Source organism: Eptesicus fuscus, chromosome 6 (genome assembly GCF_027574615.1).
Source record: "Eptesicus fuscus isolate TK198812 chromosome 6, DD_ASM_mEF_20220401, whole genome shotgun sequence".
Taxonomy (NCBI): Eukaryota; Metazoa; Chordata; class Mammalia; order Chiroptera; family Vespertilionidae; genus Eptesicus; species Eptesicus fuscus.
The window spans coordinates 73,044,682-73,061,985 of NC_072478.1; the positions used below are offsets into that span (position 1 = coordinate 73,044,682).

Below are 17,304 nucleotides of genomic sequence, written 5' to 3' on the forward strand. Positions count from 1 at the left end.
CCAGAGGAAATCTTGGTTCATTTCATAGAGAACTAAACTATGGGAATCTATTGCCCCAGATGTGACACGGGCTGAGAAGAAGCAACAGCTTGCAAAAAACATTCTATACGTGCTGAGGTGAACAGGGGATCTCTGCAAACTCTGAGACACTTGAGAATGCCCTAAGCTACCAAGTGACATTCCCCATCCCTCGTTCTCGGGGCCAGGATCTCCTGCAGAAGGACTGCGGCTGCCAGGCTTCCCATGCTTTCCATCAAGAAACACAAGGTGTCACTCTCCAGCAGAAGACACAGATCTCAGCCTTGGAAGGGCCTCTGCTGTTCTATAGCATCTTAAAGATGTCGGATTGGAATGCAGAGGCCAGGGGCCCACCCCTGTGGCCCTGGTCCACTCTCCTGTTGCCAGGGCTCACTGAGCACCCTCCAAGGCTCAGCGCGAGGCACTGTCCCCTCACTTGAAGCTCTTGTGGACGGGGTCCATGGGCAGCTACCCCACAAGTGTCTCTTCCCCCATCACCTTGCTGGGGGGCGGGGGGGGGGGCTGCTCCCTCACACAGGCTGTTCCTCTGTCCAGGTTATCCTATGGTATATTCAGCCTTCATCTGACCATTCCCTTTAATAAGTTACCTCCTCCAGGAAGCCCTCTGACCTGAAGCATCTGTCCTCTACCAGCTACCCGGAGCCGGTGCTCCCTCCCAGCACAGCACTCACCCCACTGCTCTGGGCCTGGGCTTCGCCGTCTTCCAGTCCAGCTGGTCTGCGCCCTGGGCTAGCAGCTCCTTAGCTTCTGACACGGAAGGGTCCGTTTGTAGAGTTAGGTAGGTAGGTATCCCAGGTTTCCGCAGCTGTTGAGGAAAAACATTCGGAAGGGATGTCTGGAGGGGGCAGAACACACACACAACTTTCTCCTACGACAGCCCGTCTTGTAGTGAGCACCAAGCCGGCGGGTCCGGGCACAGACCCCAGCCTTTGCCCTTCGCAGGGAGGAAGATGGCCCTCACTCCCAAGGAGCGGCCCCTCGGGGACCAACTTCGGGCAGCCTCGGCCAGGCCGTTCCTTCCCGGGAGCCTGACAGCGCAGGGCCCGCCCCGCCGGCCGCCGAGGGGACAGCAGGAAGGGCGCGCCGACCTCACCACCCCGAGCCCGGGGAGGAGACGCGGGCGGCGGGCAGGAACCCAGACGGGTGTAGACACAGGGCGGAGGGCGCGGGGCTGCGCTGGGAACGCGCTGCGGCCACGGGACCCCCGGCCCCGCGGGGGCAGGACGCACGGCCCCGCGACCCCGGCCTGCGCCCCGGCCCCGCGGCGGGGGGCGCGAGGCGGGCCCGGGCCGGGCAGGCACTGCGCTCACCTGGACACGCGCCGCTCCCGGCGTTTCTAGAACCTCCCGCGGCGGCGCCCGGCCCGCTCGGCGCCTCCTCCCGGCGGCTCCGCCTCCCGGCCGCCGGCCCGGCTCCGCCCGCTTGAGCCGCTGCCACGTCCCCACCTCCCGCCCCGAGCCCGCCCGGCCCCTGGCTCCGCGCCCGGAGGCTCTCGGCCGAGGGTCGCCGCCGCCAGCGCCCCCCGCGCAGCCCGGCCGCCGGACCGCGCGGAGCCGGGAGCCGGGAGCCGGGAGCCGGGAGCCGGGAGCCGGCCTCGGGCAGCGGGAGCCGCTGCGCGTCCTTCATGCCGCCTGCCGCCCGCCGCACGTACTCCGCGCCCGCACCCCTCTGGCGACTCCCACCTGGGGGTTCCGCCTCCCGCCTCCCCAGCCCCGGGGCGGCTGCAGGGGGGCCACCACCCATCCCGGCCCCGTGCTGTGGGGGGCGTCCCTGGATGCTGGCTCACTCCGCTGGCCTCAGTGTGCCCGTTTCCTTGGAGGTCCTGCAGGGGACACAGCTCTCCTACGGCCCCTGCCCATCCTCACCTCCGGCAGGGGTGCGGGAGGGGTGGGGTGAGGTGGGATTGTCACCTGGGGCCGGAGCGGGGTACCAGGGGAAGGGACAGACCAGGGGAGAAGGCCCCGAAGAAGACTAGGGACCTGGTGCCCACCCCCAGGGCCATGCTCCCAAAGGGATTCAGACTGTCCCCCGCTCCTGGGTTAGGCACTTCTCCTGATTTTTGTGTAGGTGATGGGTTAATGGGGAAGAGGGAGGGTAGGTGTGGGTGCACTGGGGCCAACCCTCGGTTTGCCCAAACCCTTCCATACTACACAGGCCCAAAACAGGGGATGCCTCCTTCAGCCCGTCCAGTCGGGGAGGGAATGAAGGCAGGGATGCAGCAAACCTCAGCCTGAGCTGCAGGAGGCCCTGGTTCCCACGCCTGCTCTATAAACCTTCCCGGTCATGAATGAGGGGAAACTCATCTGAGAATCTCATCAGGGAGCTCGCCCAAAGTGGGAGGGGCGCAGCCTTTGCCCAGGCGCCCTGGGGATGTTCCCTGTGACACACTGTCCAAGCTGGCAGCCCAGGTCTGCGGAAGGCACGGGCACACACACAAGTCTACACAACACACATAAAATACAGAACGAGCCGCTGTTCTGGCCTGAGTCAGCCGCTTGCCAGAGCTCAGCTCAGCCAAACAGAAACCTTCCTGCATCTGCTGCATCCTGTCAGGCCACCCTCTCTCTGCCCAGATCCTCCCATCCTCTCCTTCTCAGGAGCTTGCCCTGAGGACCTTGCTCCCCCTCTCAACTGGATCCTTCCCTTGACCTATAAATATGTTCAAGCCTGTACTATGGGGGGGGGGGGGAACAAACCCTCATTCAAACCCACCAACTGCTACAGTGTCTCTCTCCTCAATCACAGCAAATTTCTCTGAAAGAGCCCTCTGTCTCCTCATCCTCACCTCTCTCCCACCCCTCAGCCCCCTCACCACACCAAACCAGGTCTCAGAACATTCTCTGTAACCTACAAGTCCCTCAATTCAATAACGACTCTTAAGTCCTCATCTGTCAAAGCCCCCAGTGGTGTCTGACCACTGCCTCCCTGGAACACTCATGTCCCCTGGTTCCCACCATCCTCTCTGGCCACCTCTGCCCAGGCTTCTTACCCTCCCAAGCACATCCTCCTCTCCACCTCGCCCCATTAGTCAGTAAAGGAGGGGGCTCCTCAACGCTCAGGCCTACAGGGCTCTCTCTTCCTCTTCTCTGTCTGTAATTTCTTCCCATACACACGTGACACAAATGTCTCTCTACCCTTGCCCTGACTCCTGAGCTCCAGACTCATATAACTGACTGCAGGGTCTCTATCTCCCCTTGAGTGTCCCCAGGCACCTCAATGGCAAAATGTCCAACACTGGGTTCATGCTCTCTCCCCTGCCCCTCCACATCTCTCATATTCTCTGCTTCACTGATGGAGCCACACCTCTCCCATCGGTTACCTAACCAGAAGCCTGGGAGTCATGCCTTCTGCCTCACCCCCAGACCCTAGCCTCTCATACCCCACATCCATTCAGTCCTACCACCTAAATTTTGTCTCTCTAATCCGTCCGTTGCTGCCCATCCTCTCTCGCTTGGATGATTGTAACAGTGTCTTAGCTGGCCGCCCTCCTCCATTATTGTTTCCTCCCACCTCCCCTCCACACTGCTGCAACAGCGGTGTCCTCAAAGTGCAGACTTGAACCCGTTGCTCTCACCTTAGTAAATTGCACCGCCCTTTCGAACAGCCCTAACACTGGTTTGGCCCTTGCCCACTTCTCTAGCTACACGGTCCTTCCTCCAGTCCCTGTAATGGCCATTCTTCCCCACCCACTCCCAGGCCTTGGCTATACTGTTCTTTCTGTCTAGGAACTTTTCCCTCCTCCCCTACTGAATCCTTCTGATCCCCTTGGAGGGATTTTCCTCACTTCCCTGACCAGATCAGAACCTCCTAGAACAGCTGCTTATGCCCTGTGTGCTTTGTAAGACTTGCCACAGTTTATGTAGTTGAATGATTGATTGATATTTACCCCACCACCACCACCACCACTGGCCTGGGAGCTGCAGGAGTACATAGTTATATGTGGTTTTGTCCATCATCATATCCCCAGCCCCTACCACAAATAAATATTTGCTGCCTACATGGAGGGATGGGTGTCTCCTTAATGCCTCGTTCCACACAACAGTTGTCAAAGATCTGACTAAGGCCTCCACAGGGCCTCAGGGTCCTGGACTCCATTCATTCCTCAGTGTCTGAACCCCCTCTTCTCTTATAAAGATACTTTTCATTGGATTTAGGGCCCATGGGGTAATGAGAATAATCTCATCACATGATCTTTCACTTAATTATATCTGCTAAGTCCCTTTTCCAAATAAGGTCACATTCACAGAGACTAGGTATTAGACTGGTTTCCTTAATTAGACTAGGGGGCATATCTTTTTAGGGGCCATCATTCAACGCACTACACTTGACATTCCCTCATGCCCCATACAGGCTACTGGAGCCCTGTAAATCCATGACTCTTGGTTATGAATCTCCAGCCCAGGCCCATTGCAGACCCACATAGCCTTTCTCTGTGGCCACTCAACAGGCAACCTCATTATCTCCCCATATCCTACTCCACACCACCCAAAATGTTCTGCTCCAGCATTTCCCTTACCTCGGGAAATGAAATCAACATCTTGCAGTCATTTCCATCTTCTTCCCCACCACATTCCCATATTGTAGCTCTTCCCTGGAGGATCTCAATCCATTCACTGCTTTCCATTCCTGCAGTCACAGCCCAAATTCAGGACACCACCATCTCTCACCTGGGTCATCCACGCTGGCCCACAGCTCTGACTTAACTCCCTCTATCCTTTCTACGCTCCACAGACAGAGTGCTATATTAACAGTGTGATTCTGATCATGTCATTTCCATATATAGAACCCCTCAAAGGTGTCCCTGCCCCCAGGATGACACAGATCTCACCAAGGCTATCTATCCCCTTTATCCAGCCCTGATGGCCTCTCTGATCATGTGCAACCTCAAACTCAATGCTCCGGCACCCTGGGCATTTCAAAGTTCCTTGGCCTTCCATGTCATTCTTCCTGCCTGGAACACTTTTCTCCCAAAAGCTTGTTTCCTCGGAAAGCCTTCTGTGGGCCCAGCCTGAGCCAGGTTCCCACGTAGACCCCATAGCTCCTCCGGGATGACTTTCATGCACGCCACCTGGCATCATCCATGTCTACTTCCTTCACCACTTTCCCTTCCCGGGGAGGGGAGCTGCCTCTGTCCTGTTCAGCACTGTGTCTCCAGCTCTAGCAAAGGGCCTGGTACCCAGGACCTCAACAGGGAGTGGGAAACAAAAATACACGAAGGAAGGAAAGAGGGAAGGAAGGAGGGAGGGAGAGAAGGAAGGAAGAAATGAATGAATGCATGAACACCCCTTACTACTGTGGCCTCCAGCGGACCTCACTAAACACACCAGTTGTGTGCCACTGAATGAATAAACAGCCACTTTGAACAGCCATGTTACACTCCTTTTCCCCAAATCCATTGTGTAAACAAAGCCACACCTCCCTTCTGGTAATCACTCTACTCTGTTCATTCCTACATTCATTCCACAAACATTTGCTGGGGACAGTTGAGGCCCTGGTGGGGCTTCGGGGGCCATGAATATCAAAGAAGCTCTATCTAGTGGGGAAAACTAGCAGGAGAACAGAGACCCACACAGCAACCTTGTCCAGGGAGGGAAAGGCTTCTGGTAGGAGGTGCTACCTGTCTAGTCCCAATCCTGGAGCGCCTCCTCAAGCTCAAGATCAGGTATGGATGGCCACCTTTGACCCTAGCATGGCTATGAGTACAGCAAATGAAGCCCTACTTTCATGCTGTCCCTAAGTGACATCACTGGCCAATGGCTCCTCAAAACAGGCTAGACTTGTCTCCCTATCACCTCCATCCCAAGGGAATGTCTCTTCAGAACAGATGGCAAAAAATATCTGCACTGGGTGGAAGGTACTGAATGAATGGAAGGGCAGGTGGGTGCAGGCCTTCCCTTTAAACAGAGGTCTTCTCAGCCTTCCCGACCCCTGCCTTCTCCATTCATCCGTGATCCCTCCCTGGGGAAGGGGAGAGGGACAGACTCCACTGCTTGGCACTGAGGCCTGCCTGACTGCTGATAACTCTTGTAGGCCCTGGCAACCACCACAGCAGCTGGAGGCCTGGTCCCTCCATGGAATTCCCCAGAGCAGAGTCCCCAGGATTAACCAATGCCACACAGAGAGAATTGTGTATATTGACACCATCTATACCCATCAACACATTCAGCACACAGCCATTCACTGGACTAAGGAACCAACCCTCCTCTCCCCAGTTCCTCCCATTAGGAATTGAAGAAAAGGTAGGTGTGTCCCAGTTGACCCAGAGCTTTGACTCCAGGCGGATGGCAGAGGGCTGGAGGTGCAGCTCGAGTGGAGCCACCTAGTGGTGGCCCTACTGCATCAGAATTAGAGCCTGGCGCTGGACCCCGGGAAGGAAAAGAGAATCTGGTAACATCCCCAGGAGCCTGTGGGGCCCCGTGCCCGCACACACACACACACACAGACATTTGGTGCGTGCAAAAGGGAAGCCGGCCCCACAGAATAGCTACAAGTCCCCTCCCAGCTGCCTCCACCATGGGCCCCTGCAGCTAAGTCAGCTGAGCCAGCACAAGCTGGGCTGTCATTACAGGGTGGAGAGAGGCGGTCCAGGGCCTTCCGGAGCTGTAATTATCCATCAGATCCAGGGCAGGCCCTCATGGTCGACACAGCGGGCTTAGACTTTGGCTTGCCTCCTCACCCTGCCCTCCTGCCTTCTGTGGGCAAGAAACTTCTAGACTAGTGCACATGCCCAGAAGGACAGAACATAGATAGGTATGGCGCTTACAAATCTTGATATTTTGATGCACAGAGTGTAAAGCATACTTTTAAAATTATTATTACTACAATACATAAGCCCTCTGCACCCCCTGCCCATCCCTCCTTCCCCATCCTTGAACCCAAATTGAGGCTGGGTGGGGATTAGAAATGGGTGAGGATGAGGTGAGAGTTGGGGATAGCTATTGGACATCTGACTTAGCTACTGTTTAAAAGGTTGGAAGTTCAGTGGTTTGGCTATTTTGGGGGGCCTTATCAAAATGTCAGGAAGCCAGTAGAAGTAGAGGAGAGGGGAGAAATGAGAGGTGAGGTTGCAGAGGTCTCAGGGGCAGGTCATTTGAGACCTCATGGGCCACAAAAAGGGGTTTAAGTATGATGGTGAGGGTAGCAAGCAGCACTCCAGAGTTAAGGTCAGAGCCCTAGACGGTTTGGCTCAGTGGATAGAGCATCGGTCTGTGGATTGAAGGGTCCCAGGTTCGATTCCAGTCAAGGGCATGTGCCCGGGTTGCAGACTCGATCCCCAGTTGGGGACATGCAAGAGGCAGCTGATCAATGATTCTCTCTCATCATTGATGTTTCTCTCCCTTCCTCTCTGAAATCATATATATATATTTTAAGCCGTAGCTGGTTTGGCTCAGTGAATAGAGTGTCAGCCTACAGACGGAAGGGTCCCGGGTTCGATTGTGGTCAAGGGCAGGTACATAGGTTGCAGGCTCCTCCCCAGCCCAGGCCCTGGTCAGGGCATGTGCAGGAGGCAACCAATCGATGTGTTTCTCTCACATCTATGTTTCTCTCTGTCTTTCCCTCTCTCCTCCACTCTCTCTAAAAATCAATGGAAAAAAATATCCTCCAGTGAGAATTAAAATAATAATAACAGAGTTAAGGTCAGGGAGGAGCAGGATCTGATTTGGGATTTAGGAAGAGCACCCAGTCTGCCTACTGCAGGGGTCGGGGGAGAAGGGGGGGCAGAGCCTGGAGGTGAGTGGGAGGGGGCTGCTGCAGAGTCTAGATGAAAACTGATGCCCTGGCCAGCATTTCTCAGTGGTTAGAACGTCAGCCCGCACACTGAATGGTTCGATTCCTGGTCAAGGGCAGGGTTGCAGGTTCAATCCCTGAACCCAGTCAGGAGTGGGGTGGGAGGTAACCAATTGATGTGTCTCTTTCACATTGATGTTTTTCTCTCTTCCCCTCCCCCCTTCCTCTCTCCCATCCACTCTCTCTAAAAATCAATGGGAAAAATATTCTCAGGTGAGGGTTAATTAAAAAAAAGAAAGAAAGAAAGCTGATGGTGGCCTGAACTGAGGAATGATAATGCATATTGAGAGAAGCGAGTAGATTTAAGAATTAATAAAGAGGAAGGGCTATGTCCATTCACTCATTCATTCATTCAATAAATACTCTGCTCCCCATTCTGAGCTCCCTCTTCAAGATGAGGCCCTCCTCCTCACCCAAAATGGGGTCTTTGCCCCTTTGGATCCCTCAGCTCTGTCGCCCCTGAGCAGGCCCTGCTGAAGGCAATGAGTGGCAGCCCCCACAGTGCAAGTTGGCCACCCCCAGAGAACACACCAGGACACTTCAAGGTTCCAGACTGACATGGAATCCTAATCACAACGTCTGGTTTCCTTAACTGTCAGACTCCTTCCACTACAAGGTAGCCACCTATGTAATGATGGTCTTGGCATTAACACCACCCTTCTTCTCCCTGCGCCTCATTTCCCACATTAGCTGCCCGATGCACTTCCTCTTGCTATAGTGATACATGTTTGTAAGTCCCCTTATATCCTTTTTGGAGTGAGACGGCTGTCAGTCAATCTGTCCGTGAGAGGCCCTAGCCCAATCAAGTTGTGTAAATTCTTTAGGGCACAAACTTTGGGCTCCATTCCTATCACAGACATTGAAGATTTGCATATTCATTACAACAACTTGCCAGTAGATGAAAATAAAATGAATTAGAAAGGGGGTATCCTTTGCTTATTTGTACAAAATCACTACCTCCACATAATCACAGGAGCCTGTCACCTGGGTGGCTGAGGCCTGTGTGTACCTGCTTCAAGGGCCCCAACCCCTCCTGTGGGCTCTCTCCTGCCTTCAACTAGCCTGCCTGTGTCAGCTCTGGCTGTGGCTCTGACTCCCCGAGTCCCGTGAGTAGACACCATCATTCCAGCTTGCTGGTGAGCCCTGTCTTCTGTCCCTGTGGGACACTGCCCAGTACTCTGACCCACCCCGCGGAGGCCAGGGCCCTCATTCCCCTAGAGGCCCTGACTACCTCACACCACATCAGACATATTCCAACAAACCCACATCCTATCTAAGTGCATCTTGTAGTTACCCAGTAAGAACATGGCTAGTTTCCATGGTATAATGTTACATCTGCTAGCATTTAGTATTTCTATTTTCTTTTTTGTAGTTTTCTAAAAATGTTTTCCTGTTTCCATGTTTTGCATGAACCTGTGAGAAGCTTACTGATCACTGTGCCTCTAGTGCCTGAAAGACAAAACAACTTGACAAGCCTCTATTGGGAGAGTCCTTACACACTTGACACACAGGCACACTCACACATACACGTGTTCGCGGGCACACACATGCACTCAGGGATGTGTGTGCATGCATGATCTTGTGGGACTTGGCTTCTCACATGAGTAGGAGGAGGTTCTGTGCTCTATATTCTGGTTCTGCCCTTAACCATGACTCTGAATCAGAAATTCTGATGTTGCTTTGAACCAGAATCTGACCTTATCCCTGACCCTGAACCAGCCAGTTGAAGTTTGAGATCAGGAAAGTGTCCATCTCCATCATCTGCAGGAATTATGGCCTCAGGAAAGCAGGGATGGCTTGGACAGGGCTTCTCCCCGCCTGAAGAGTGAATGACCCAGATGGCTAAGGTGGAGAGGTGGCTTTCCCACAGTGGCTGGGCCGTCAGACCCTACTGTACATCAGCAACCTTCAGGGCAAGCAGTGCCCTCTCACTCCAGCAGTCACCCAACAGCTCTAGGCCAGGCCTCATCAATACTTGGGATTTTCTCTACACTCCATCCCGGTTCCCCAGCAGTTATGTTTCCCACAGGAAAGACTGAGAACACGGGGAATTCTGCTGCTGCTCTGGTCTTGCTAAGCTGCATCTGCAAAAATGATGTGGCCAGCAGAGGGCGCAGAGAGCCCATTGTGGAACACCTTGTTAGAGGACCAGTCCCAGTCTTGCTGAAAGAGCCTCTCAGGGACTGATCCTGTGCCCTAGCCCTCCCACTTGCCAAGGGTTAGCTGGGACCTTTGCCCTGAAATCTTAAGCATGAGCAACTGAGGCAGATAGGGATGTTTACCAGGCGCTAGGGAATGACTCAATGCTGGGACCTGTAGTGGTGGAAAAGACAGGGAGGATGTTGGGAGGGTCCCAAACCCATTACTCAGCCATGGGTGACAGGGCTCTCCATACCCAGGTAGGTTGGTTTGCAGCCTTACTAGCAAAGGGCTAGAATGCAGTGAAGTTAGGTAAGGGGATGGAGAAGGCCATCGACAGGACCCAGGATACCTAGACTATCCTGGCTCCTGTTGAGATGAACCCCTTAAAGAGAGATCAGAGGAGCAGGAACAAGCAGTCCTCATCTGGGTTTCTCTGCTGCTCTGAGCTGCTTCTGTGATTGGGCACCTAATGTGTGGAGCACTCTCCTTGTGCCAGGTGTGACCTAACACTTGACAGACATCATCTGTGCTGGATGGCTTCTGCTTGTCTCTTCAGATCCACCACCTTTCTCCTCATTACACTCTGTGCCCCTGGCTGCCAACCTGTATGGATGACATCAACAGGATCTCCTGCCCTGTGACTTCTGATTGGGTTTAATCAATTGGCAGTATCAAGAAAAGATCAGCTGGAGGGAGGAAGTGGGCTTTGGGGAAGTTGCCCGAAGCCTACTGGGGAACCTGGCTCACCGACTTGTCTAGCCTTGGGACTATCTTTGAGCCCCCCCAGCCATGCTGAGGGGCAGCCAGGCCATCTGCCCTTCCACACTGGATCACTCAGCTCAAGGCCTCTGAAGCCCTCTACACTCTACACCCTCACTTGCTCATGTTCAGTCAGTCCATAAGCATTTGCTGACACCCCCTCTTTGCTCAGGCCTAGGTACCCAGGACACAGACAAAGAGATGAGTCAGACAAAAATTCTTCCCCCACGGAGCTTATGGGATATTTTGGAGGGTGGGGGAAGAGAGGGGAGCAGGGCCGAAACCGGTTTGGCTCAGTGGATAGAGCGTCGGCCTGCGGACTCAAGGGTCCCGGGTTCGATTCCGGTCAAGGGCATGTACCTTGGTTGCGGGCACATCCCCGGTGGGGGTTGTGCAGGAGGCAGCTGATCGATGTTTCTCTCTCATCGATGTTTCTAACTCTCTATCCCTCTCTCTTCCTCTCTGTAAAAAAAAAAAAAAAAAAAAATAAAAATAAAATCAATAAAAAATGACAACATCTTTAAATTTAAAAAATAAAAAAGAGAGAGGGGAGCAGGGACGCAGATAAGGAAACTTGACAGTAAATCCTAGGGGCTGAGGGAGAGTGCAGAAGAGGCTTCTCATTGCTGAGTGGACGGCGAGTGGTTCTCCCCCAGAAGTCAGCCAGGGGTACTCTTGGGGGTCTGAGAGACGGAAGGAGCAAAGCCTGGGAGAGGGAATGGCCAATTCACTTGGAGGTCTGTGGTAGCCCACTTTTCTACTGGGTTTTCTGCATTTTTCTTACCAATTTGTAGATTATATATATTCTGGCTGTAAATCTTTTGTTGGATTTCCTCTCAGTCTGTGACTTGACTTTTCATTTCTTCACTAGTGTCTTTTGATGAACAAAAGTTATAAAATTTTATAAATCCAATATATCAATCTTTTGGTTTTTTGGTTAGTGTTTTCTATGTCCCATTTAAGAAAGCTTTGCCTATCCAAAGGTCATAAAAATATTTTTCCATGGTCTCTTAAGAAACTTTAGGAAACCAAGATGGCGGCATAGGTTAAACACCTAACTTGCAGCCGGGCACAACAATTTCAAAGGCACAACTAGAGGTCAGAACGGACATCGTCCAGAACCACAGGAGAGCTGGCGGACTGAAATGCCCACAGCTGGGGGGAAGGAGAAGGCCACGGGGACAATCGGGGGAGCCGTAAAAGCCTGAGGTATGGAGAAACTGGCGGAGACACGAGCACGCGCGCCTGCGGGGAGGATGGAACCGGAGAGGAAGGGGCGGCTGACGGCCTGGCCGGCGTTCACTGGCAGGAAGGAGATAAAGGCTCCGGAGTGCGCTAAGCGCCGGCTCCGACTGCACTGAGCGCCAGTTCCGGGCGAAACTCTGGGAAGCCAGGCGCAGGCTGGGGGAATGAATCTGGGCTGTGGGGCGCAGGCACAGAGGAGCGGGGGAAGGCAGAGTTCCAGAGGCGCGCACGGGAAGGGGCGCAAAGGACGGACTGTTGCCTGCGCCACTGAACTGCCCTAGCGGGAAGGAGACATAAGCTCAGGACCGTGCTGAACCCCAGTTCCGACTGCACTGAACCCCAGTTCCGGGCGAAACCCTGGGAAGCCAGGCGCACGCTGGGGGAATGAATTTGGACTGTGGTGGCGGAGGCACAGAGAAGTGGCGGCTCCAGACGTGCGCACTGGAAGGTGCGCAGAGGACGGACTTTTGCCTGCGCCACTGGGTGGCCCTGCTGGGAAGGAGACAGGGACGCCAGACTGCGCTGAGACCCAGTTCCAACTACACTGAAACCCAGTTCCAGGCGAGAATCTGGGAGTCCAGACTCATTAGGGGAGGGACTGGACTGTTTGGCAGTGGGCGAAACTCCGCCCCAGCCAAGCTGAGCAGAAGCTTTTTCCTGCTGAGTGCCTCAGGTAGTGGCTGACCCACACTACATTGGAGACCCAGAAACGAGGGCATCTAGTGGTTGGTGTGAGATGACACCAGATTTCAATCACTTGCATAAGGGAGGCATTCTAGAGGCAGACTCAGTGAGCGCCAGGGCATTGCTGCATCAAGACCCGGCCCACAGGCATGTCTCCTGCACAGCAACTCTTCCTATATAGACAAGGAGGGTCCTCACGGCCAATTGGCCTGGAGGACAATTCCTCCCAGTGACACCAACAACAATCAAGACTTAATTGTACAAAGGAGGACCAAGATGGATACATAGGGCGGCAGCCTGATCGTTGCCTACCACAACAATATTGAGACTACGACGGGAGAGCAGAGCAGACACCAGCCAGAAAGACCGGGGGGCTGGCTGAGCAGATGCTCTACAACTAGAATAAAAGAGAGGGGTACGCAGGATGATGCTGATGCCGGTGACCCAAAGTCCACACTTTAAGAACTATGGCTCAGGCGACACAATGGCGGCCTGGAACATGCTCGGCGCAGTTCCCCCGGCGGTCTCCGGCTGAGGGGACGGCTCCACTCGCTGCCGAGCACGGACAGACGAGCCCCTGGGAGACATGGGGTGGGAGACTCCGTGCTTGCTGACCTCCGAGTCCTTCAAGAATCTCAATGCCCCGAAGTGGCCAGGTGCGCACGCTCAGCGACCGGCCACCGTTGCAGACCCAAGGGCCGACGCAACGACACCGGACCAGCCCGCCGCCGTGCACCGGGCACACCGGAGCCTTGCCGAGCCCGCCGCCCAACGAGTTCTGTGGCAGCCGCCCTGGAGCTCTGAGAAAATGACCGAAGGAATTGCTGAGAGGGACTTGACCAACAGGAATTGGGATCAAGAAGACGAAACCCCGCTGAGACCCGAGTCCAGGCGAGCCTGCGAGCCTCTGGGCTCAGATGTGGTCACACGCCTCTGGGTCTAGGTGAGGCCTCACGCCCCTGGGTTTGGGTGAGGCCACGCGCTCCTGGGTCCAGGTGAAGCTGGATTCCGGGTTCGGGTGAGGCCATGTGCCCCTGGGTCCGGGCGAATCTGAACCCTGGGTCCGGGTGAGGCCGTGGGCCCCTGGATCCGGGTAAGGCTGGGTCCCGAGTCCGGGTGAGGCCGTGCGCCCCTGGATCCGGGTGAGACCACGCGACCAGGGGTCTGAGAGAGGTAACGTCCCCCTGGGTCCGGGTGAAGCTGAACCCTGGGTCCGGGTGAGGCCATGGGCCCCTGGATCCGGGTAAGGCTGGGTCCCGAGTCCGGGTGAGGACGTGCGCCCCTGGATCCGGGTGAGACCACGCGACCAGGGGTCTGAGAGAGGTAACGCGCCCCTGGGTCCGGGTGGCTTTGTGCACCTAGGTCCAGGTGAGGCCACGTGCCCCTGGGTCTGAGAGAGGCCACGCACCCCTAGGTCCGGGCGAGACCATGTGTCCCTGGATCCGGGTGGGACCTCGTGCACCTAGGCCCGGGTGGGGCCGCGTGCCCCTGGGTCTGGGGGAGGCCAGGCGTCCCTGGGTCCGGGTGAGACCGTCTGTCCCTGGATCCGGGTGAGGCCTCGTGCGCCTAGGCCCGGGTGAGGCCACGTGCCCCTGGGTCTGGGGGAGGCCAGGCGTCCCTGGGTCCGGGTGAGACCGTGTGTCCCTGGATCCGGGTGAGGCCTCGTACACCCAGGCCCGGGTGAGGCCACGTGCCCCTGGGTCTGGGAGAGGCCAAGCGTCCCTGGGTCCGGGTGAGACCATGTGTCCCTGGATCCGGGGGAGGCCTCGTGCACCTAGGCCCGGGTGAGGCCACGTGCCCCTGGGTCTGGGAGAGGACAAGCGTCCCTGGGTCCGGGCGAGACCATGTGTCCCTGGATCCGGGTGAGGCCTCGTGCACCTAGGCCCGGGTGAGGCCACGTGCCCCTGGGTCTGGGGGAGGCCAAGCGCGCCTGGGTCCGGGTGAGACCATGTGTCCCTGGATCCGGGTGAGGCCTCGTGCACCTAGGTCCAGGTGAGGCCACGTGCCCCTGGCTCTGAGAGAGGCCACGCACCCCTGGGTCTGGGCGAGACCATGTGTCCCTGGATCCGGGTGAGGCCTCGTGCACCTAGGCCCGGGTGAGGCCATGTGCCCCTGGGTCTGGGAGAGGCCAAGTGTCCCTGGGTCCGGGTGAGACCATGTGTCCCTGGATCCGGGTGAGGCCTCGTGCACCGAGGCCCGGGTGAGGCCACGTGCCCCTGGGTCTGGGAGAGGCCAAGCGTCCCTGGGTCCGGGTGAGACCATGTGTCCCTAGATCCGGGCGAGGCCATGAGCCCCTTAGTCCGGGTGAAGCCGTCCCCCTGGGTCCGGCCGAGACCAAACCAGAGGGAGTCGGACCTCCGTTACCACCATTTGTCCACTATCCAGAGCTGAGGGGTCAGTGCTAACATGTACACATAAGGAACTGGTGGACATTGAAATTGGGTCTCAAAAGAACTGTTGGTCCAGAAAGAAACTCACTACAGACTGATTCATTTGCCTGTCAGCATAACTATTATTGCTTGTCTCACATTCAGTTCTCATAAGTATATATCTAGTGACATATGATCTCGCTCATCGAGGGGAAATGATGAACAACATAGACTGAGGAACAAGAACAGAACCAGAAGCAAGGAGGCATCGATCGGACTATCGGGCCTCAGAGGGAGGATAGGGGAGGGTGGGGGGGAGGGGGAGAGTTCAACCAAAGGACTTGTATGCATGCATATGATCCAATCCAACGGTTAAGTTCAACAGGGAGTAGGGGCATGCGTGGGGAGGGGGGGATGGGAATGGGGGGATGAGGACAAATATGTGACACCTTAATCAATAAAGAAATTTAAAAAAAAAAAAGAAACTTTATTGTTTTAGCTTTCATAGTTTCTATGATCCAGCTCACATTAATTTTTGTGCATAATGTAATGAGGAATCAAGGTTCAAATGTATACCCACTTGATCCAGAACTACTTCTTGAAAAGACCATCCTTACCCACTGAAATGTGGTAGTGCCTTTCTTTTAAATCAAGAGACTGGATATATATTTGTTCTGCAATTTTCTCTATTAACTTTGTATTTAGGCATTCTTTTTTAATTGCTTAGAAGTTTTCCCTTAATATGTAAACTTAACTTACTAGAGTCAAGATATTAAATTAGAACTTTCATAATTGCCTGAACAATGCAAGACATTTAGAACAGATGAGCTCCATTTAATCCCTTCCACCTTTGTGCTATTGTCATTGTGTATTTTAAATTCTGCATATATTGTAAACTCTACAGTGTATTATTGTGAAATAATACATTGTCATTCTATGCAGTTAATAATTATTTATTTTATTCACATTATTTACCCTTTCTGATGTTATTAATTTCTTCCTATAATTTCATGTTTTTATTTGGGATTATTTTCCCTTAGAACCTTTTATAGTGAAGTTCTATTGGTGACAAATTCAGCCTTGGTTTGTCAGAAATGTCTTTATTTTGCCTTCATTTGGAAGAATATTTTTGCTGAGTAAAGAATTCTATGTTGGTAGTTTTCTTCTATCTATAACTTAAAGATGTCATTCTATTGCCCACAAATTCCATCATTTCTTTTGAAAAGAGAGTTGACAGTCTTATAATGGCTACATTAAAGATAACATGCCTGTTAATCCCCCCTCTGACTACTTTTAAGAGTTTTTGTTTGTTTTTTCAGAAATTTGACTATGAAATGTCTACATGTAGTTCTCTTTTTCTTTATCTTACTTGAGAGTGTGTGTGTTTTTGTTGTTTGTTTTTTAGCTTTTTGAAAGTGGATTGATATCTTTTATTATTTTTGGAAAATTCTTTGCTATAACCTCTTCCAACATTGCCCTGTTTTGTTTTCTTTTTGTATCATCTCTTTCTGGGATACCAATTATACAAACATTAGGCTGTTTGACAGTGTCTCGCATGTCTCTTATTCGCTCCTCTTTTTGTTCTTTTCTTTTATTTCATCTGTGTATTTTAGTTAAGTTTATAGTTAACTTATTCCATCTTCTGCTATGTCCATTCTGCTATTAAACATATATTATGAGTTCTTCATTTCATACAATGTATTTTTTTCAGTTCTATATGTCAATTTTATTTTTTTATATATTATAACTTTATTTTTAAGTTCTCCAGCTTTACTTTACTCAGCTATTTAGTCCTATCCCTCCATTTTCTGAAATATCTTAATTATAATTCTTTGAAGTCCCTCATTTCTGAAATATTGGTGGGTCTATTTTCATTATTTGTCTTTTATCTTGATTTTCAGCCGTTTGGTCCTAGTTTTTTAAAATATGTGTGTTTTTATATTTTTTCAACAGTTTATTTTTTTTATTTTTATTGTTGAAAGTATTACATATGTCCCCCTTTTTCCCCCCCAATGACCCCTTCTAGCCCACCCCTGCCCCCGGCCCCTGGCCTTCACCACTCTATTGTCTGTGTCCAGGGGTTATGCATATATGCATACAAATTCTTTGGTTGATTACCTCCCACTCACCCACCCATTCCCCACCTTTCCTCTGAGATTCTACAATTTGTTCCATGCTGTATGTCTCTAGATCTATTTTGTTCATCAGTTTATTTTGTTCATTAGAGTCCACATATGAATGAAATCATGTGATACTTGTCTTTCTCTGACTGGCTTAT

The 17,304-nt window shown here is 53.1% G+C and overlaps 1 protein-coding gene across 7 annotated transcripts in view; it reads right to left on the reverse strand.

Annotated features, from left to right (window-relative positions):
* P4HA2 (prolyl 4-hydroxylase subunit alpha 2) overlaps positions 1–1,432 on the reverse strand; it is a 34,257-nt gene extending 32,825 nt beyond the window's left edge. For 4 of the 7 annotated variants that reach the window (XM_054717804.1, XM_054717808.1, XM_054717807.1 and 1 more), the window contains exons 1-2: positions 1,350–1,431; positions 711–844 (exon numbers count right to left, since the gene is read on the reverse strand). The gene's annotated coding sequence lies outside the window, so the exon portion shown is untranslated. The other 3 variants (XM_054717810.1, XM_054717805.1, XM_054717806.1) reach the window with 3 other exon arrangements.
* Positions 1,433–17,304: the final 15,872 nt, after the last annotated feature.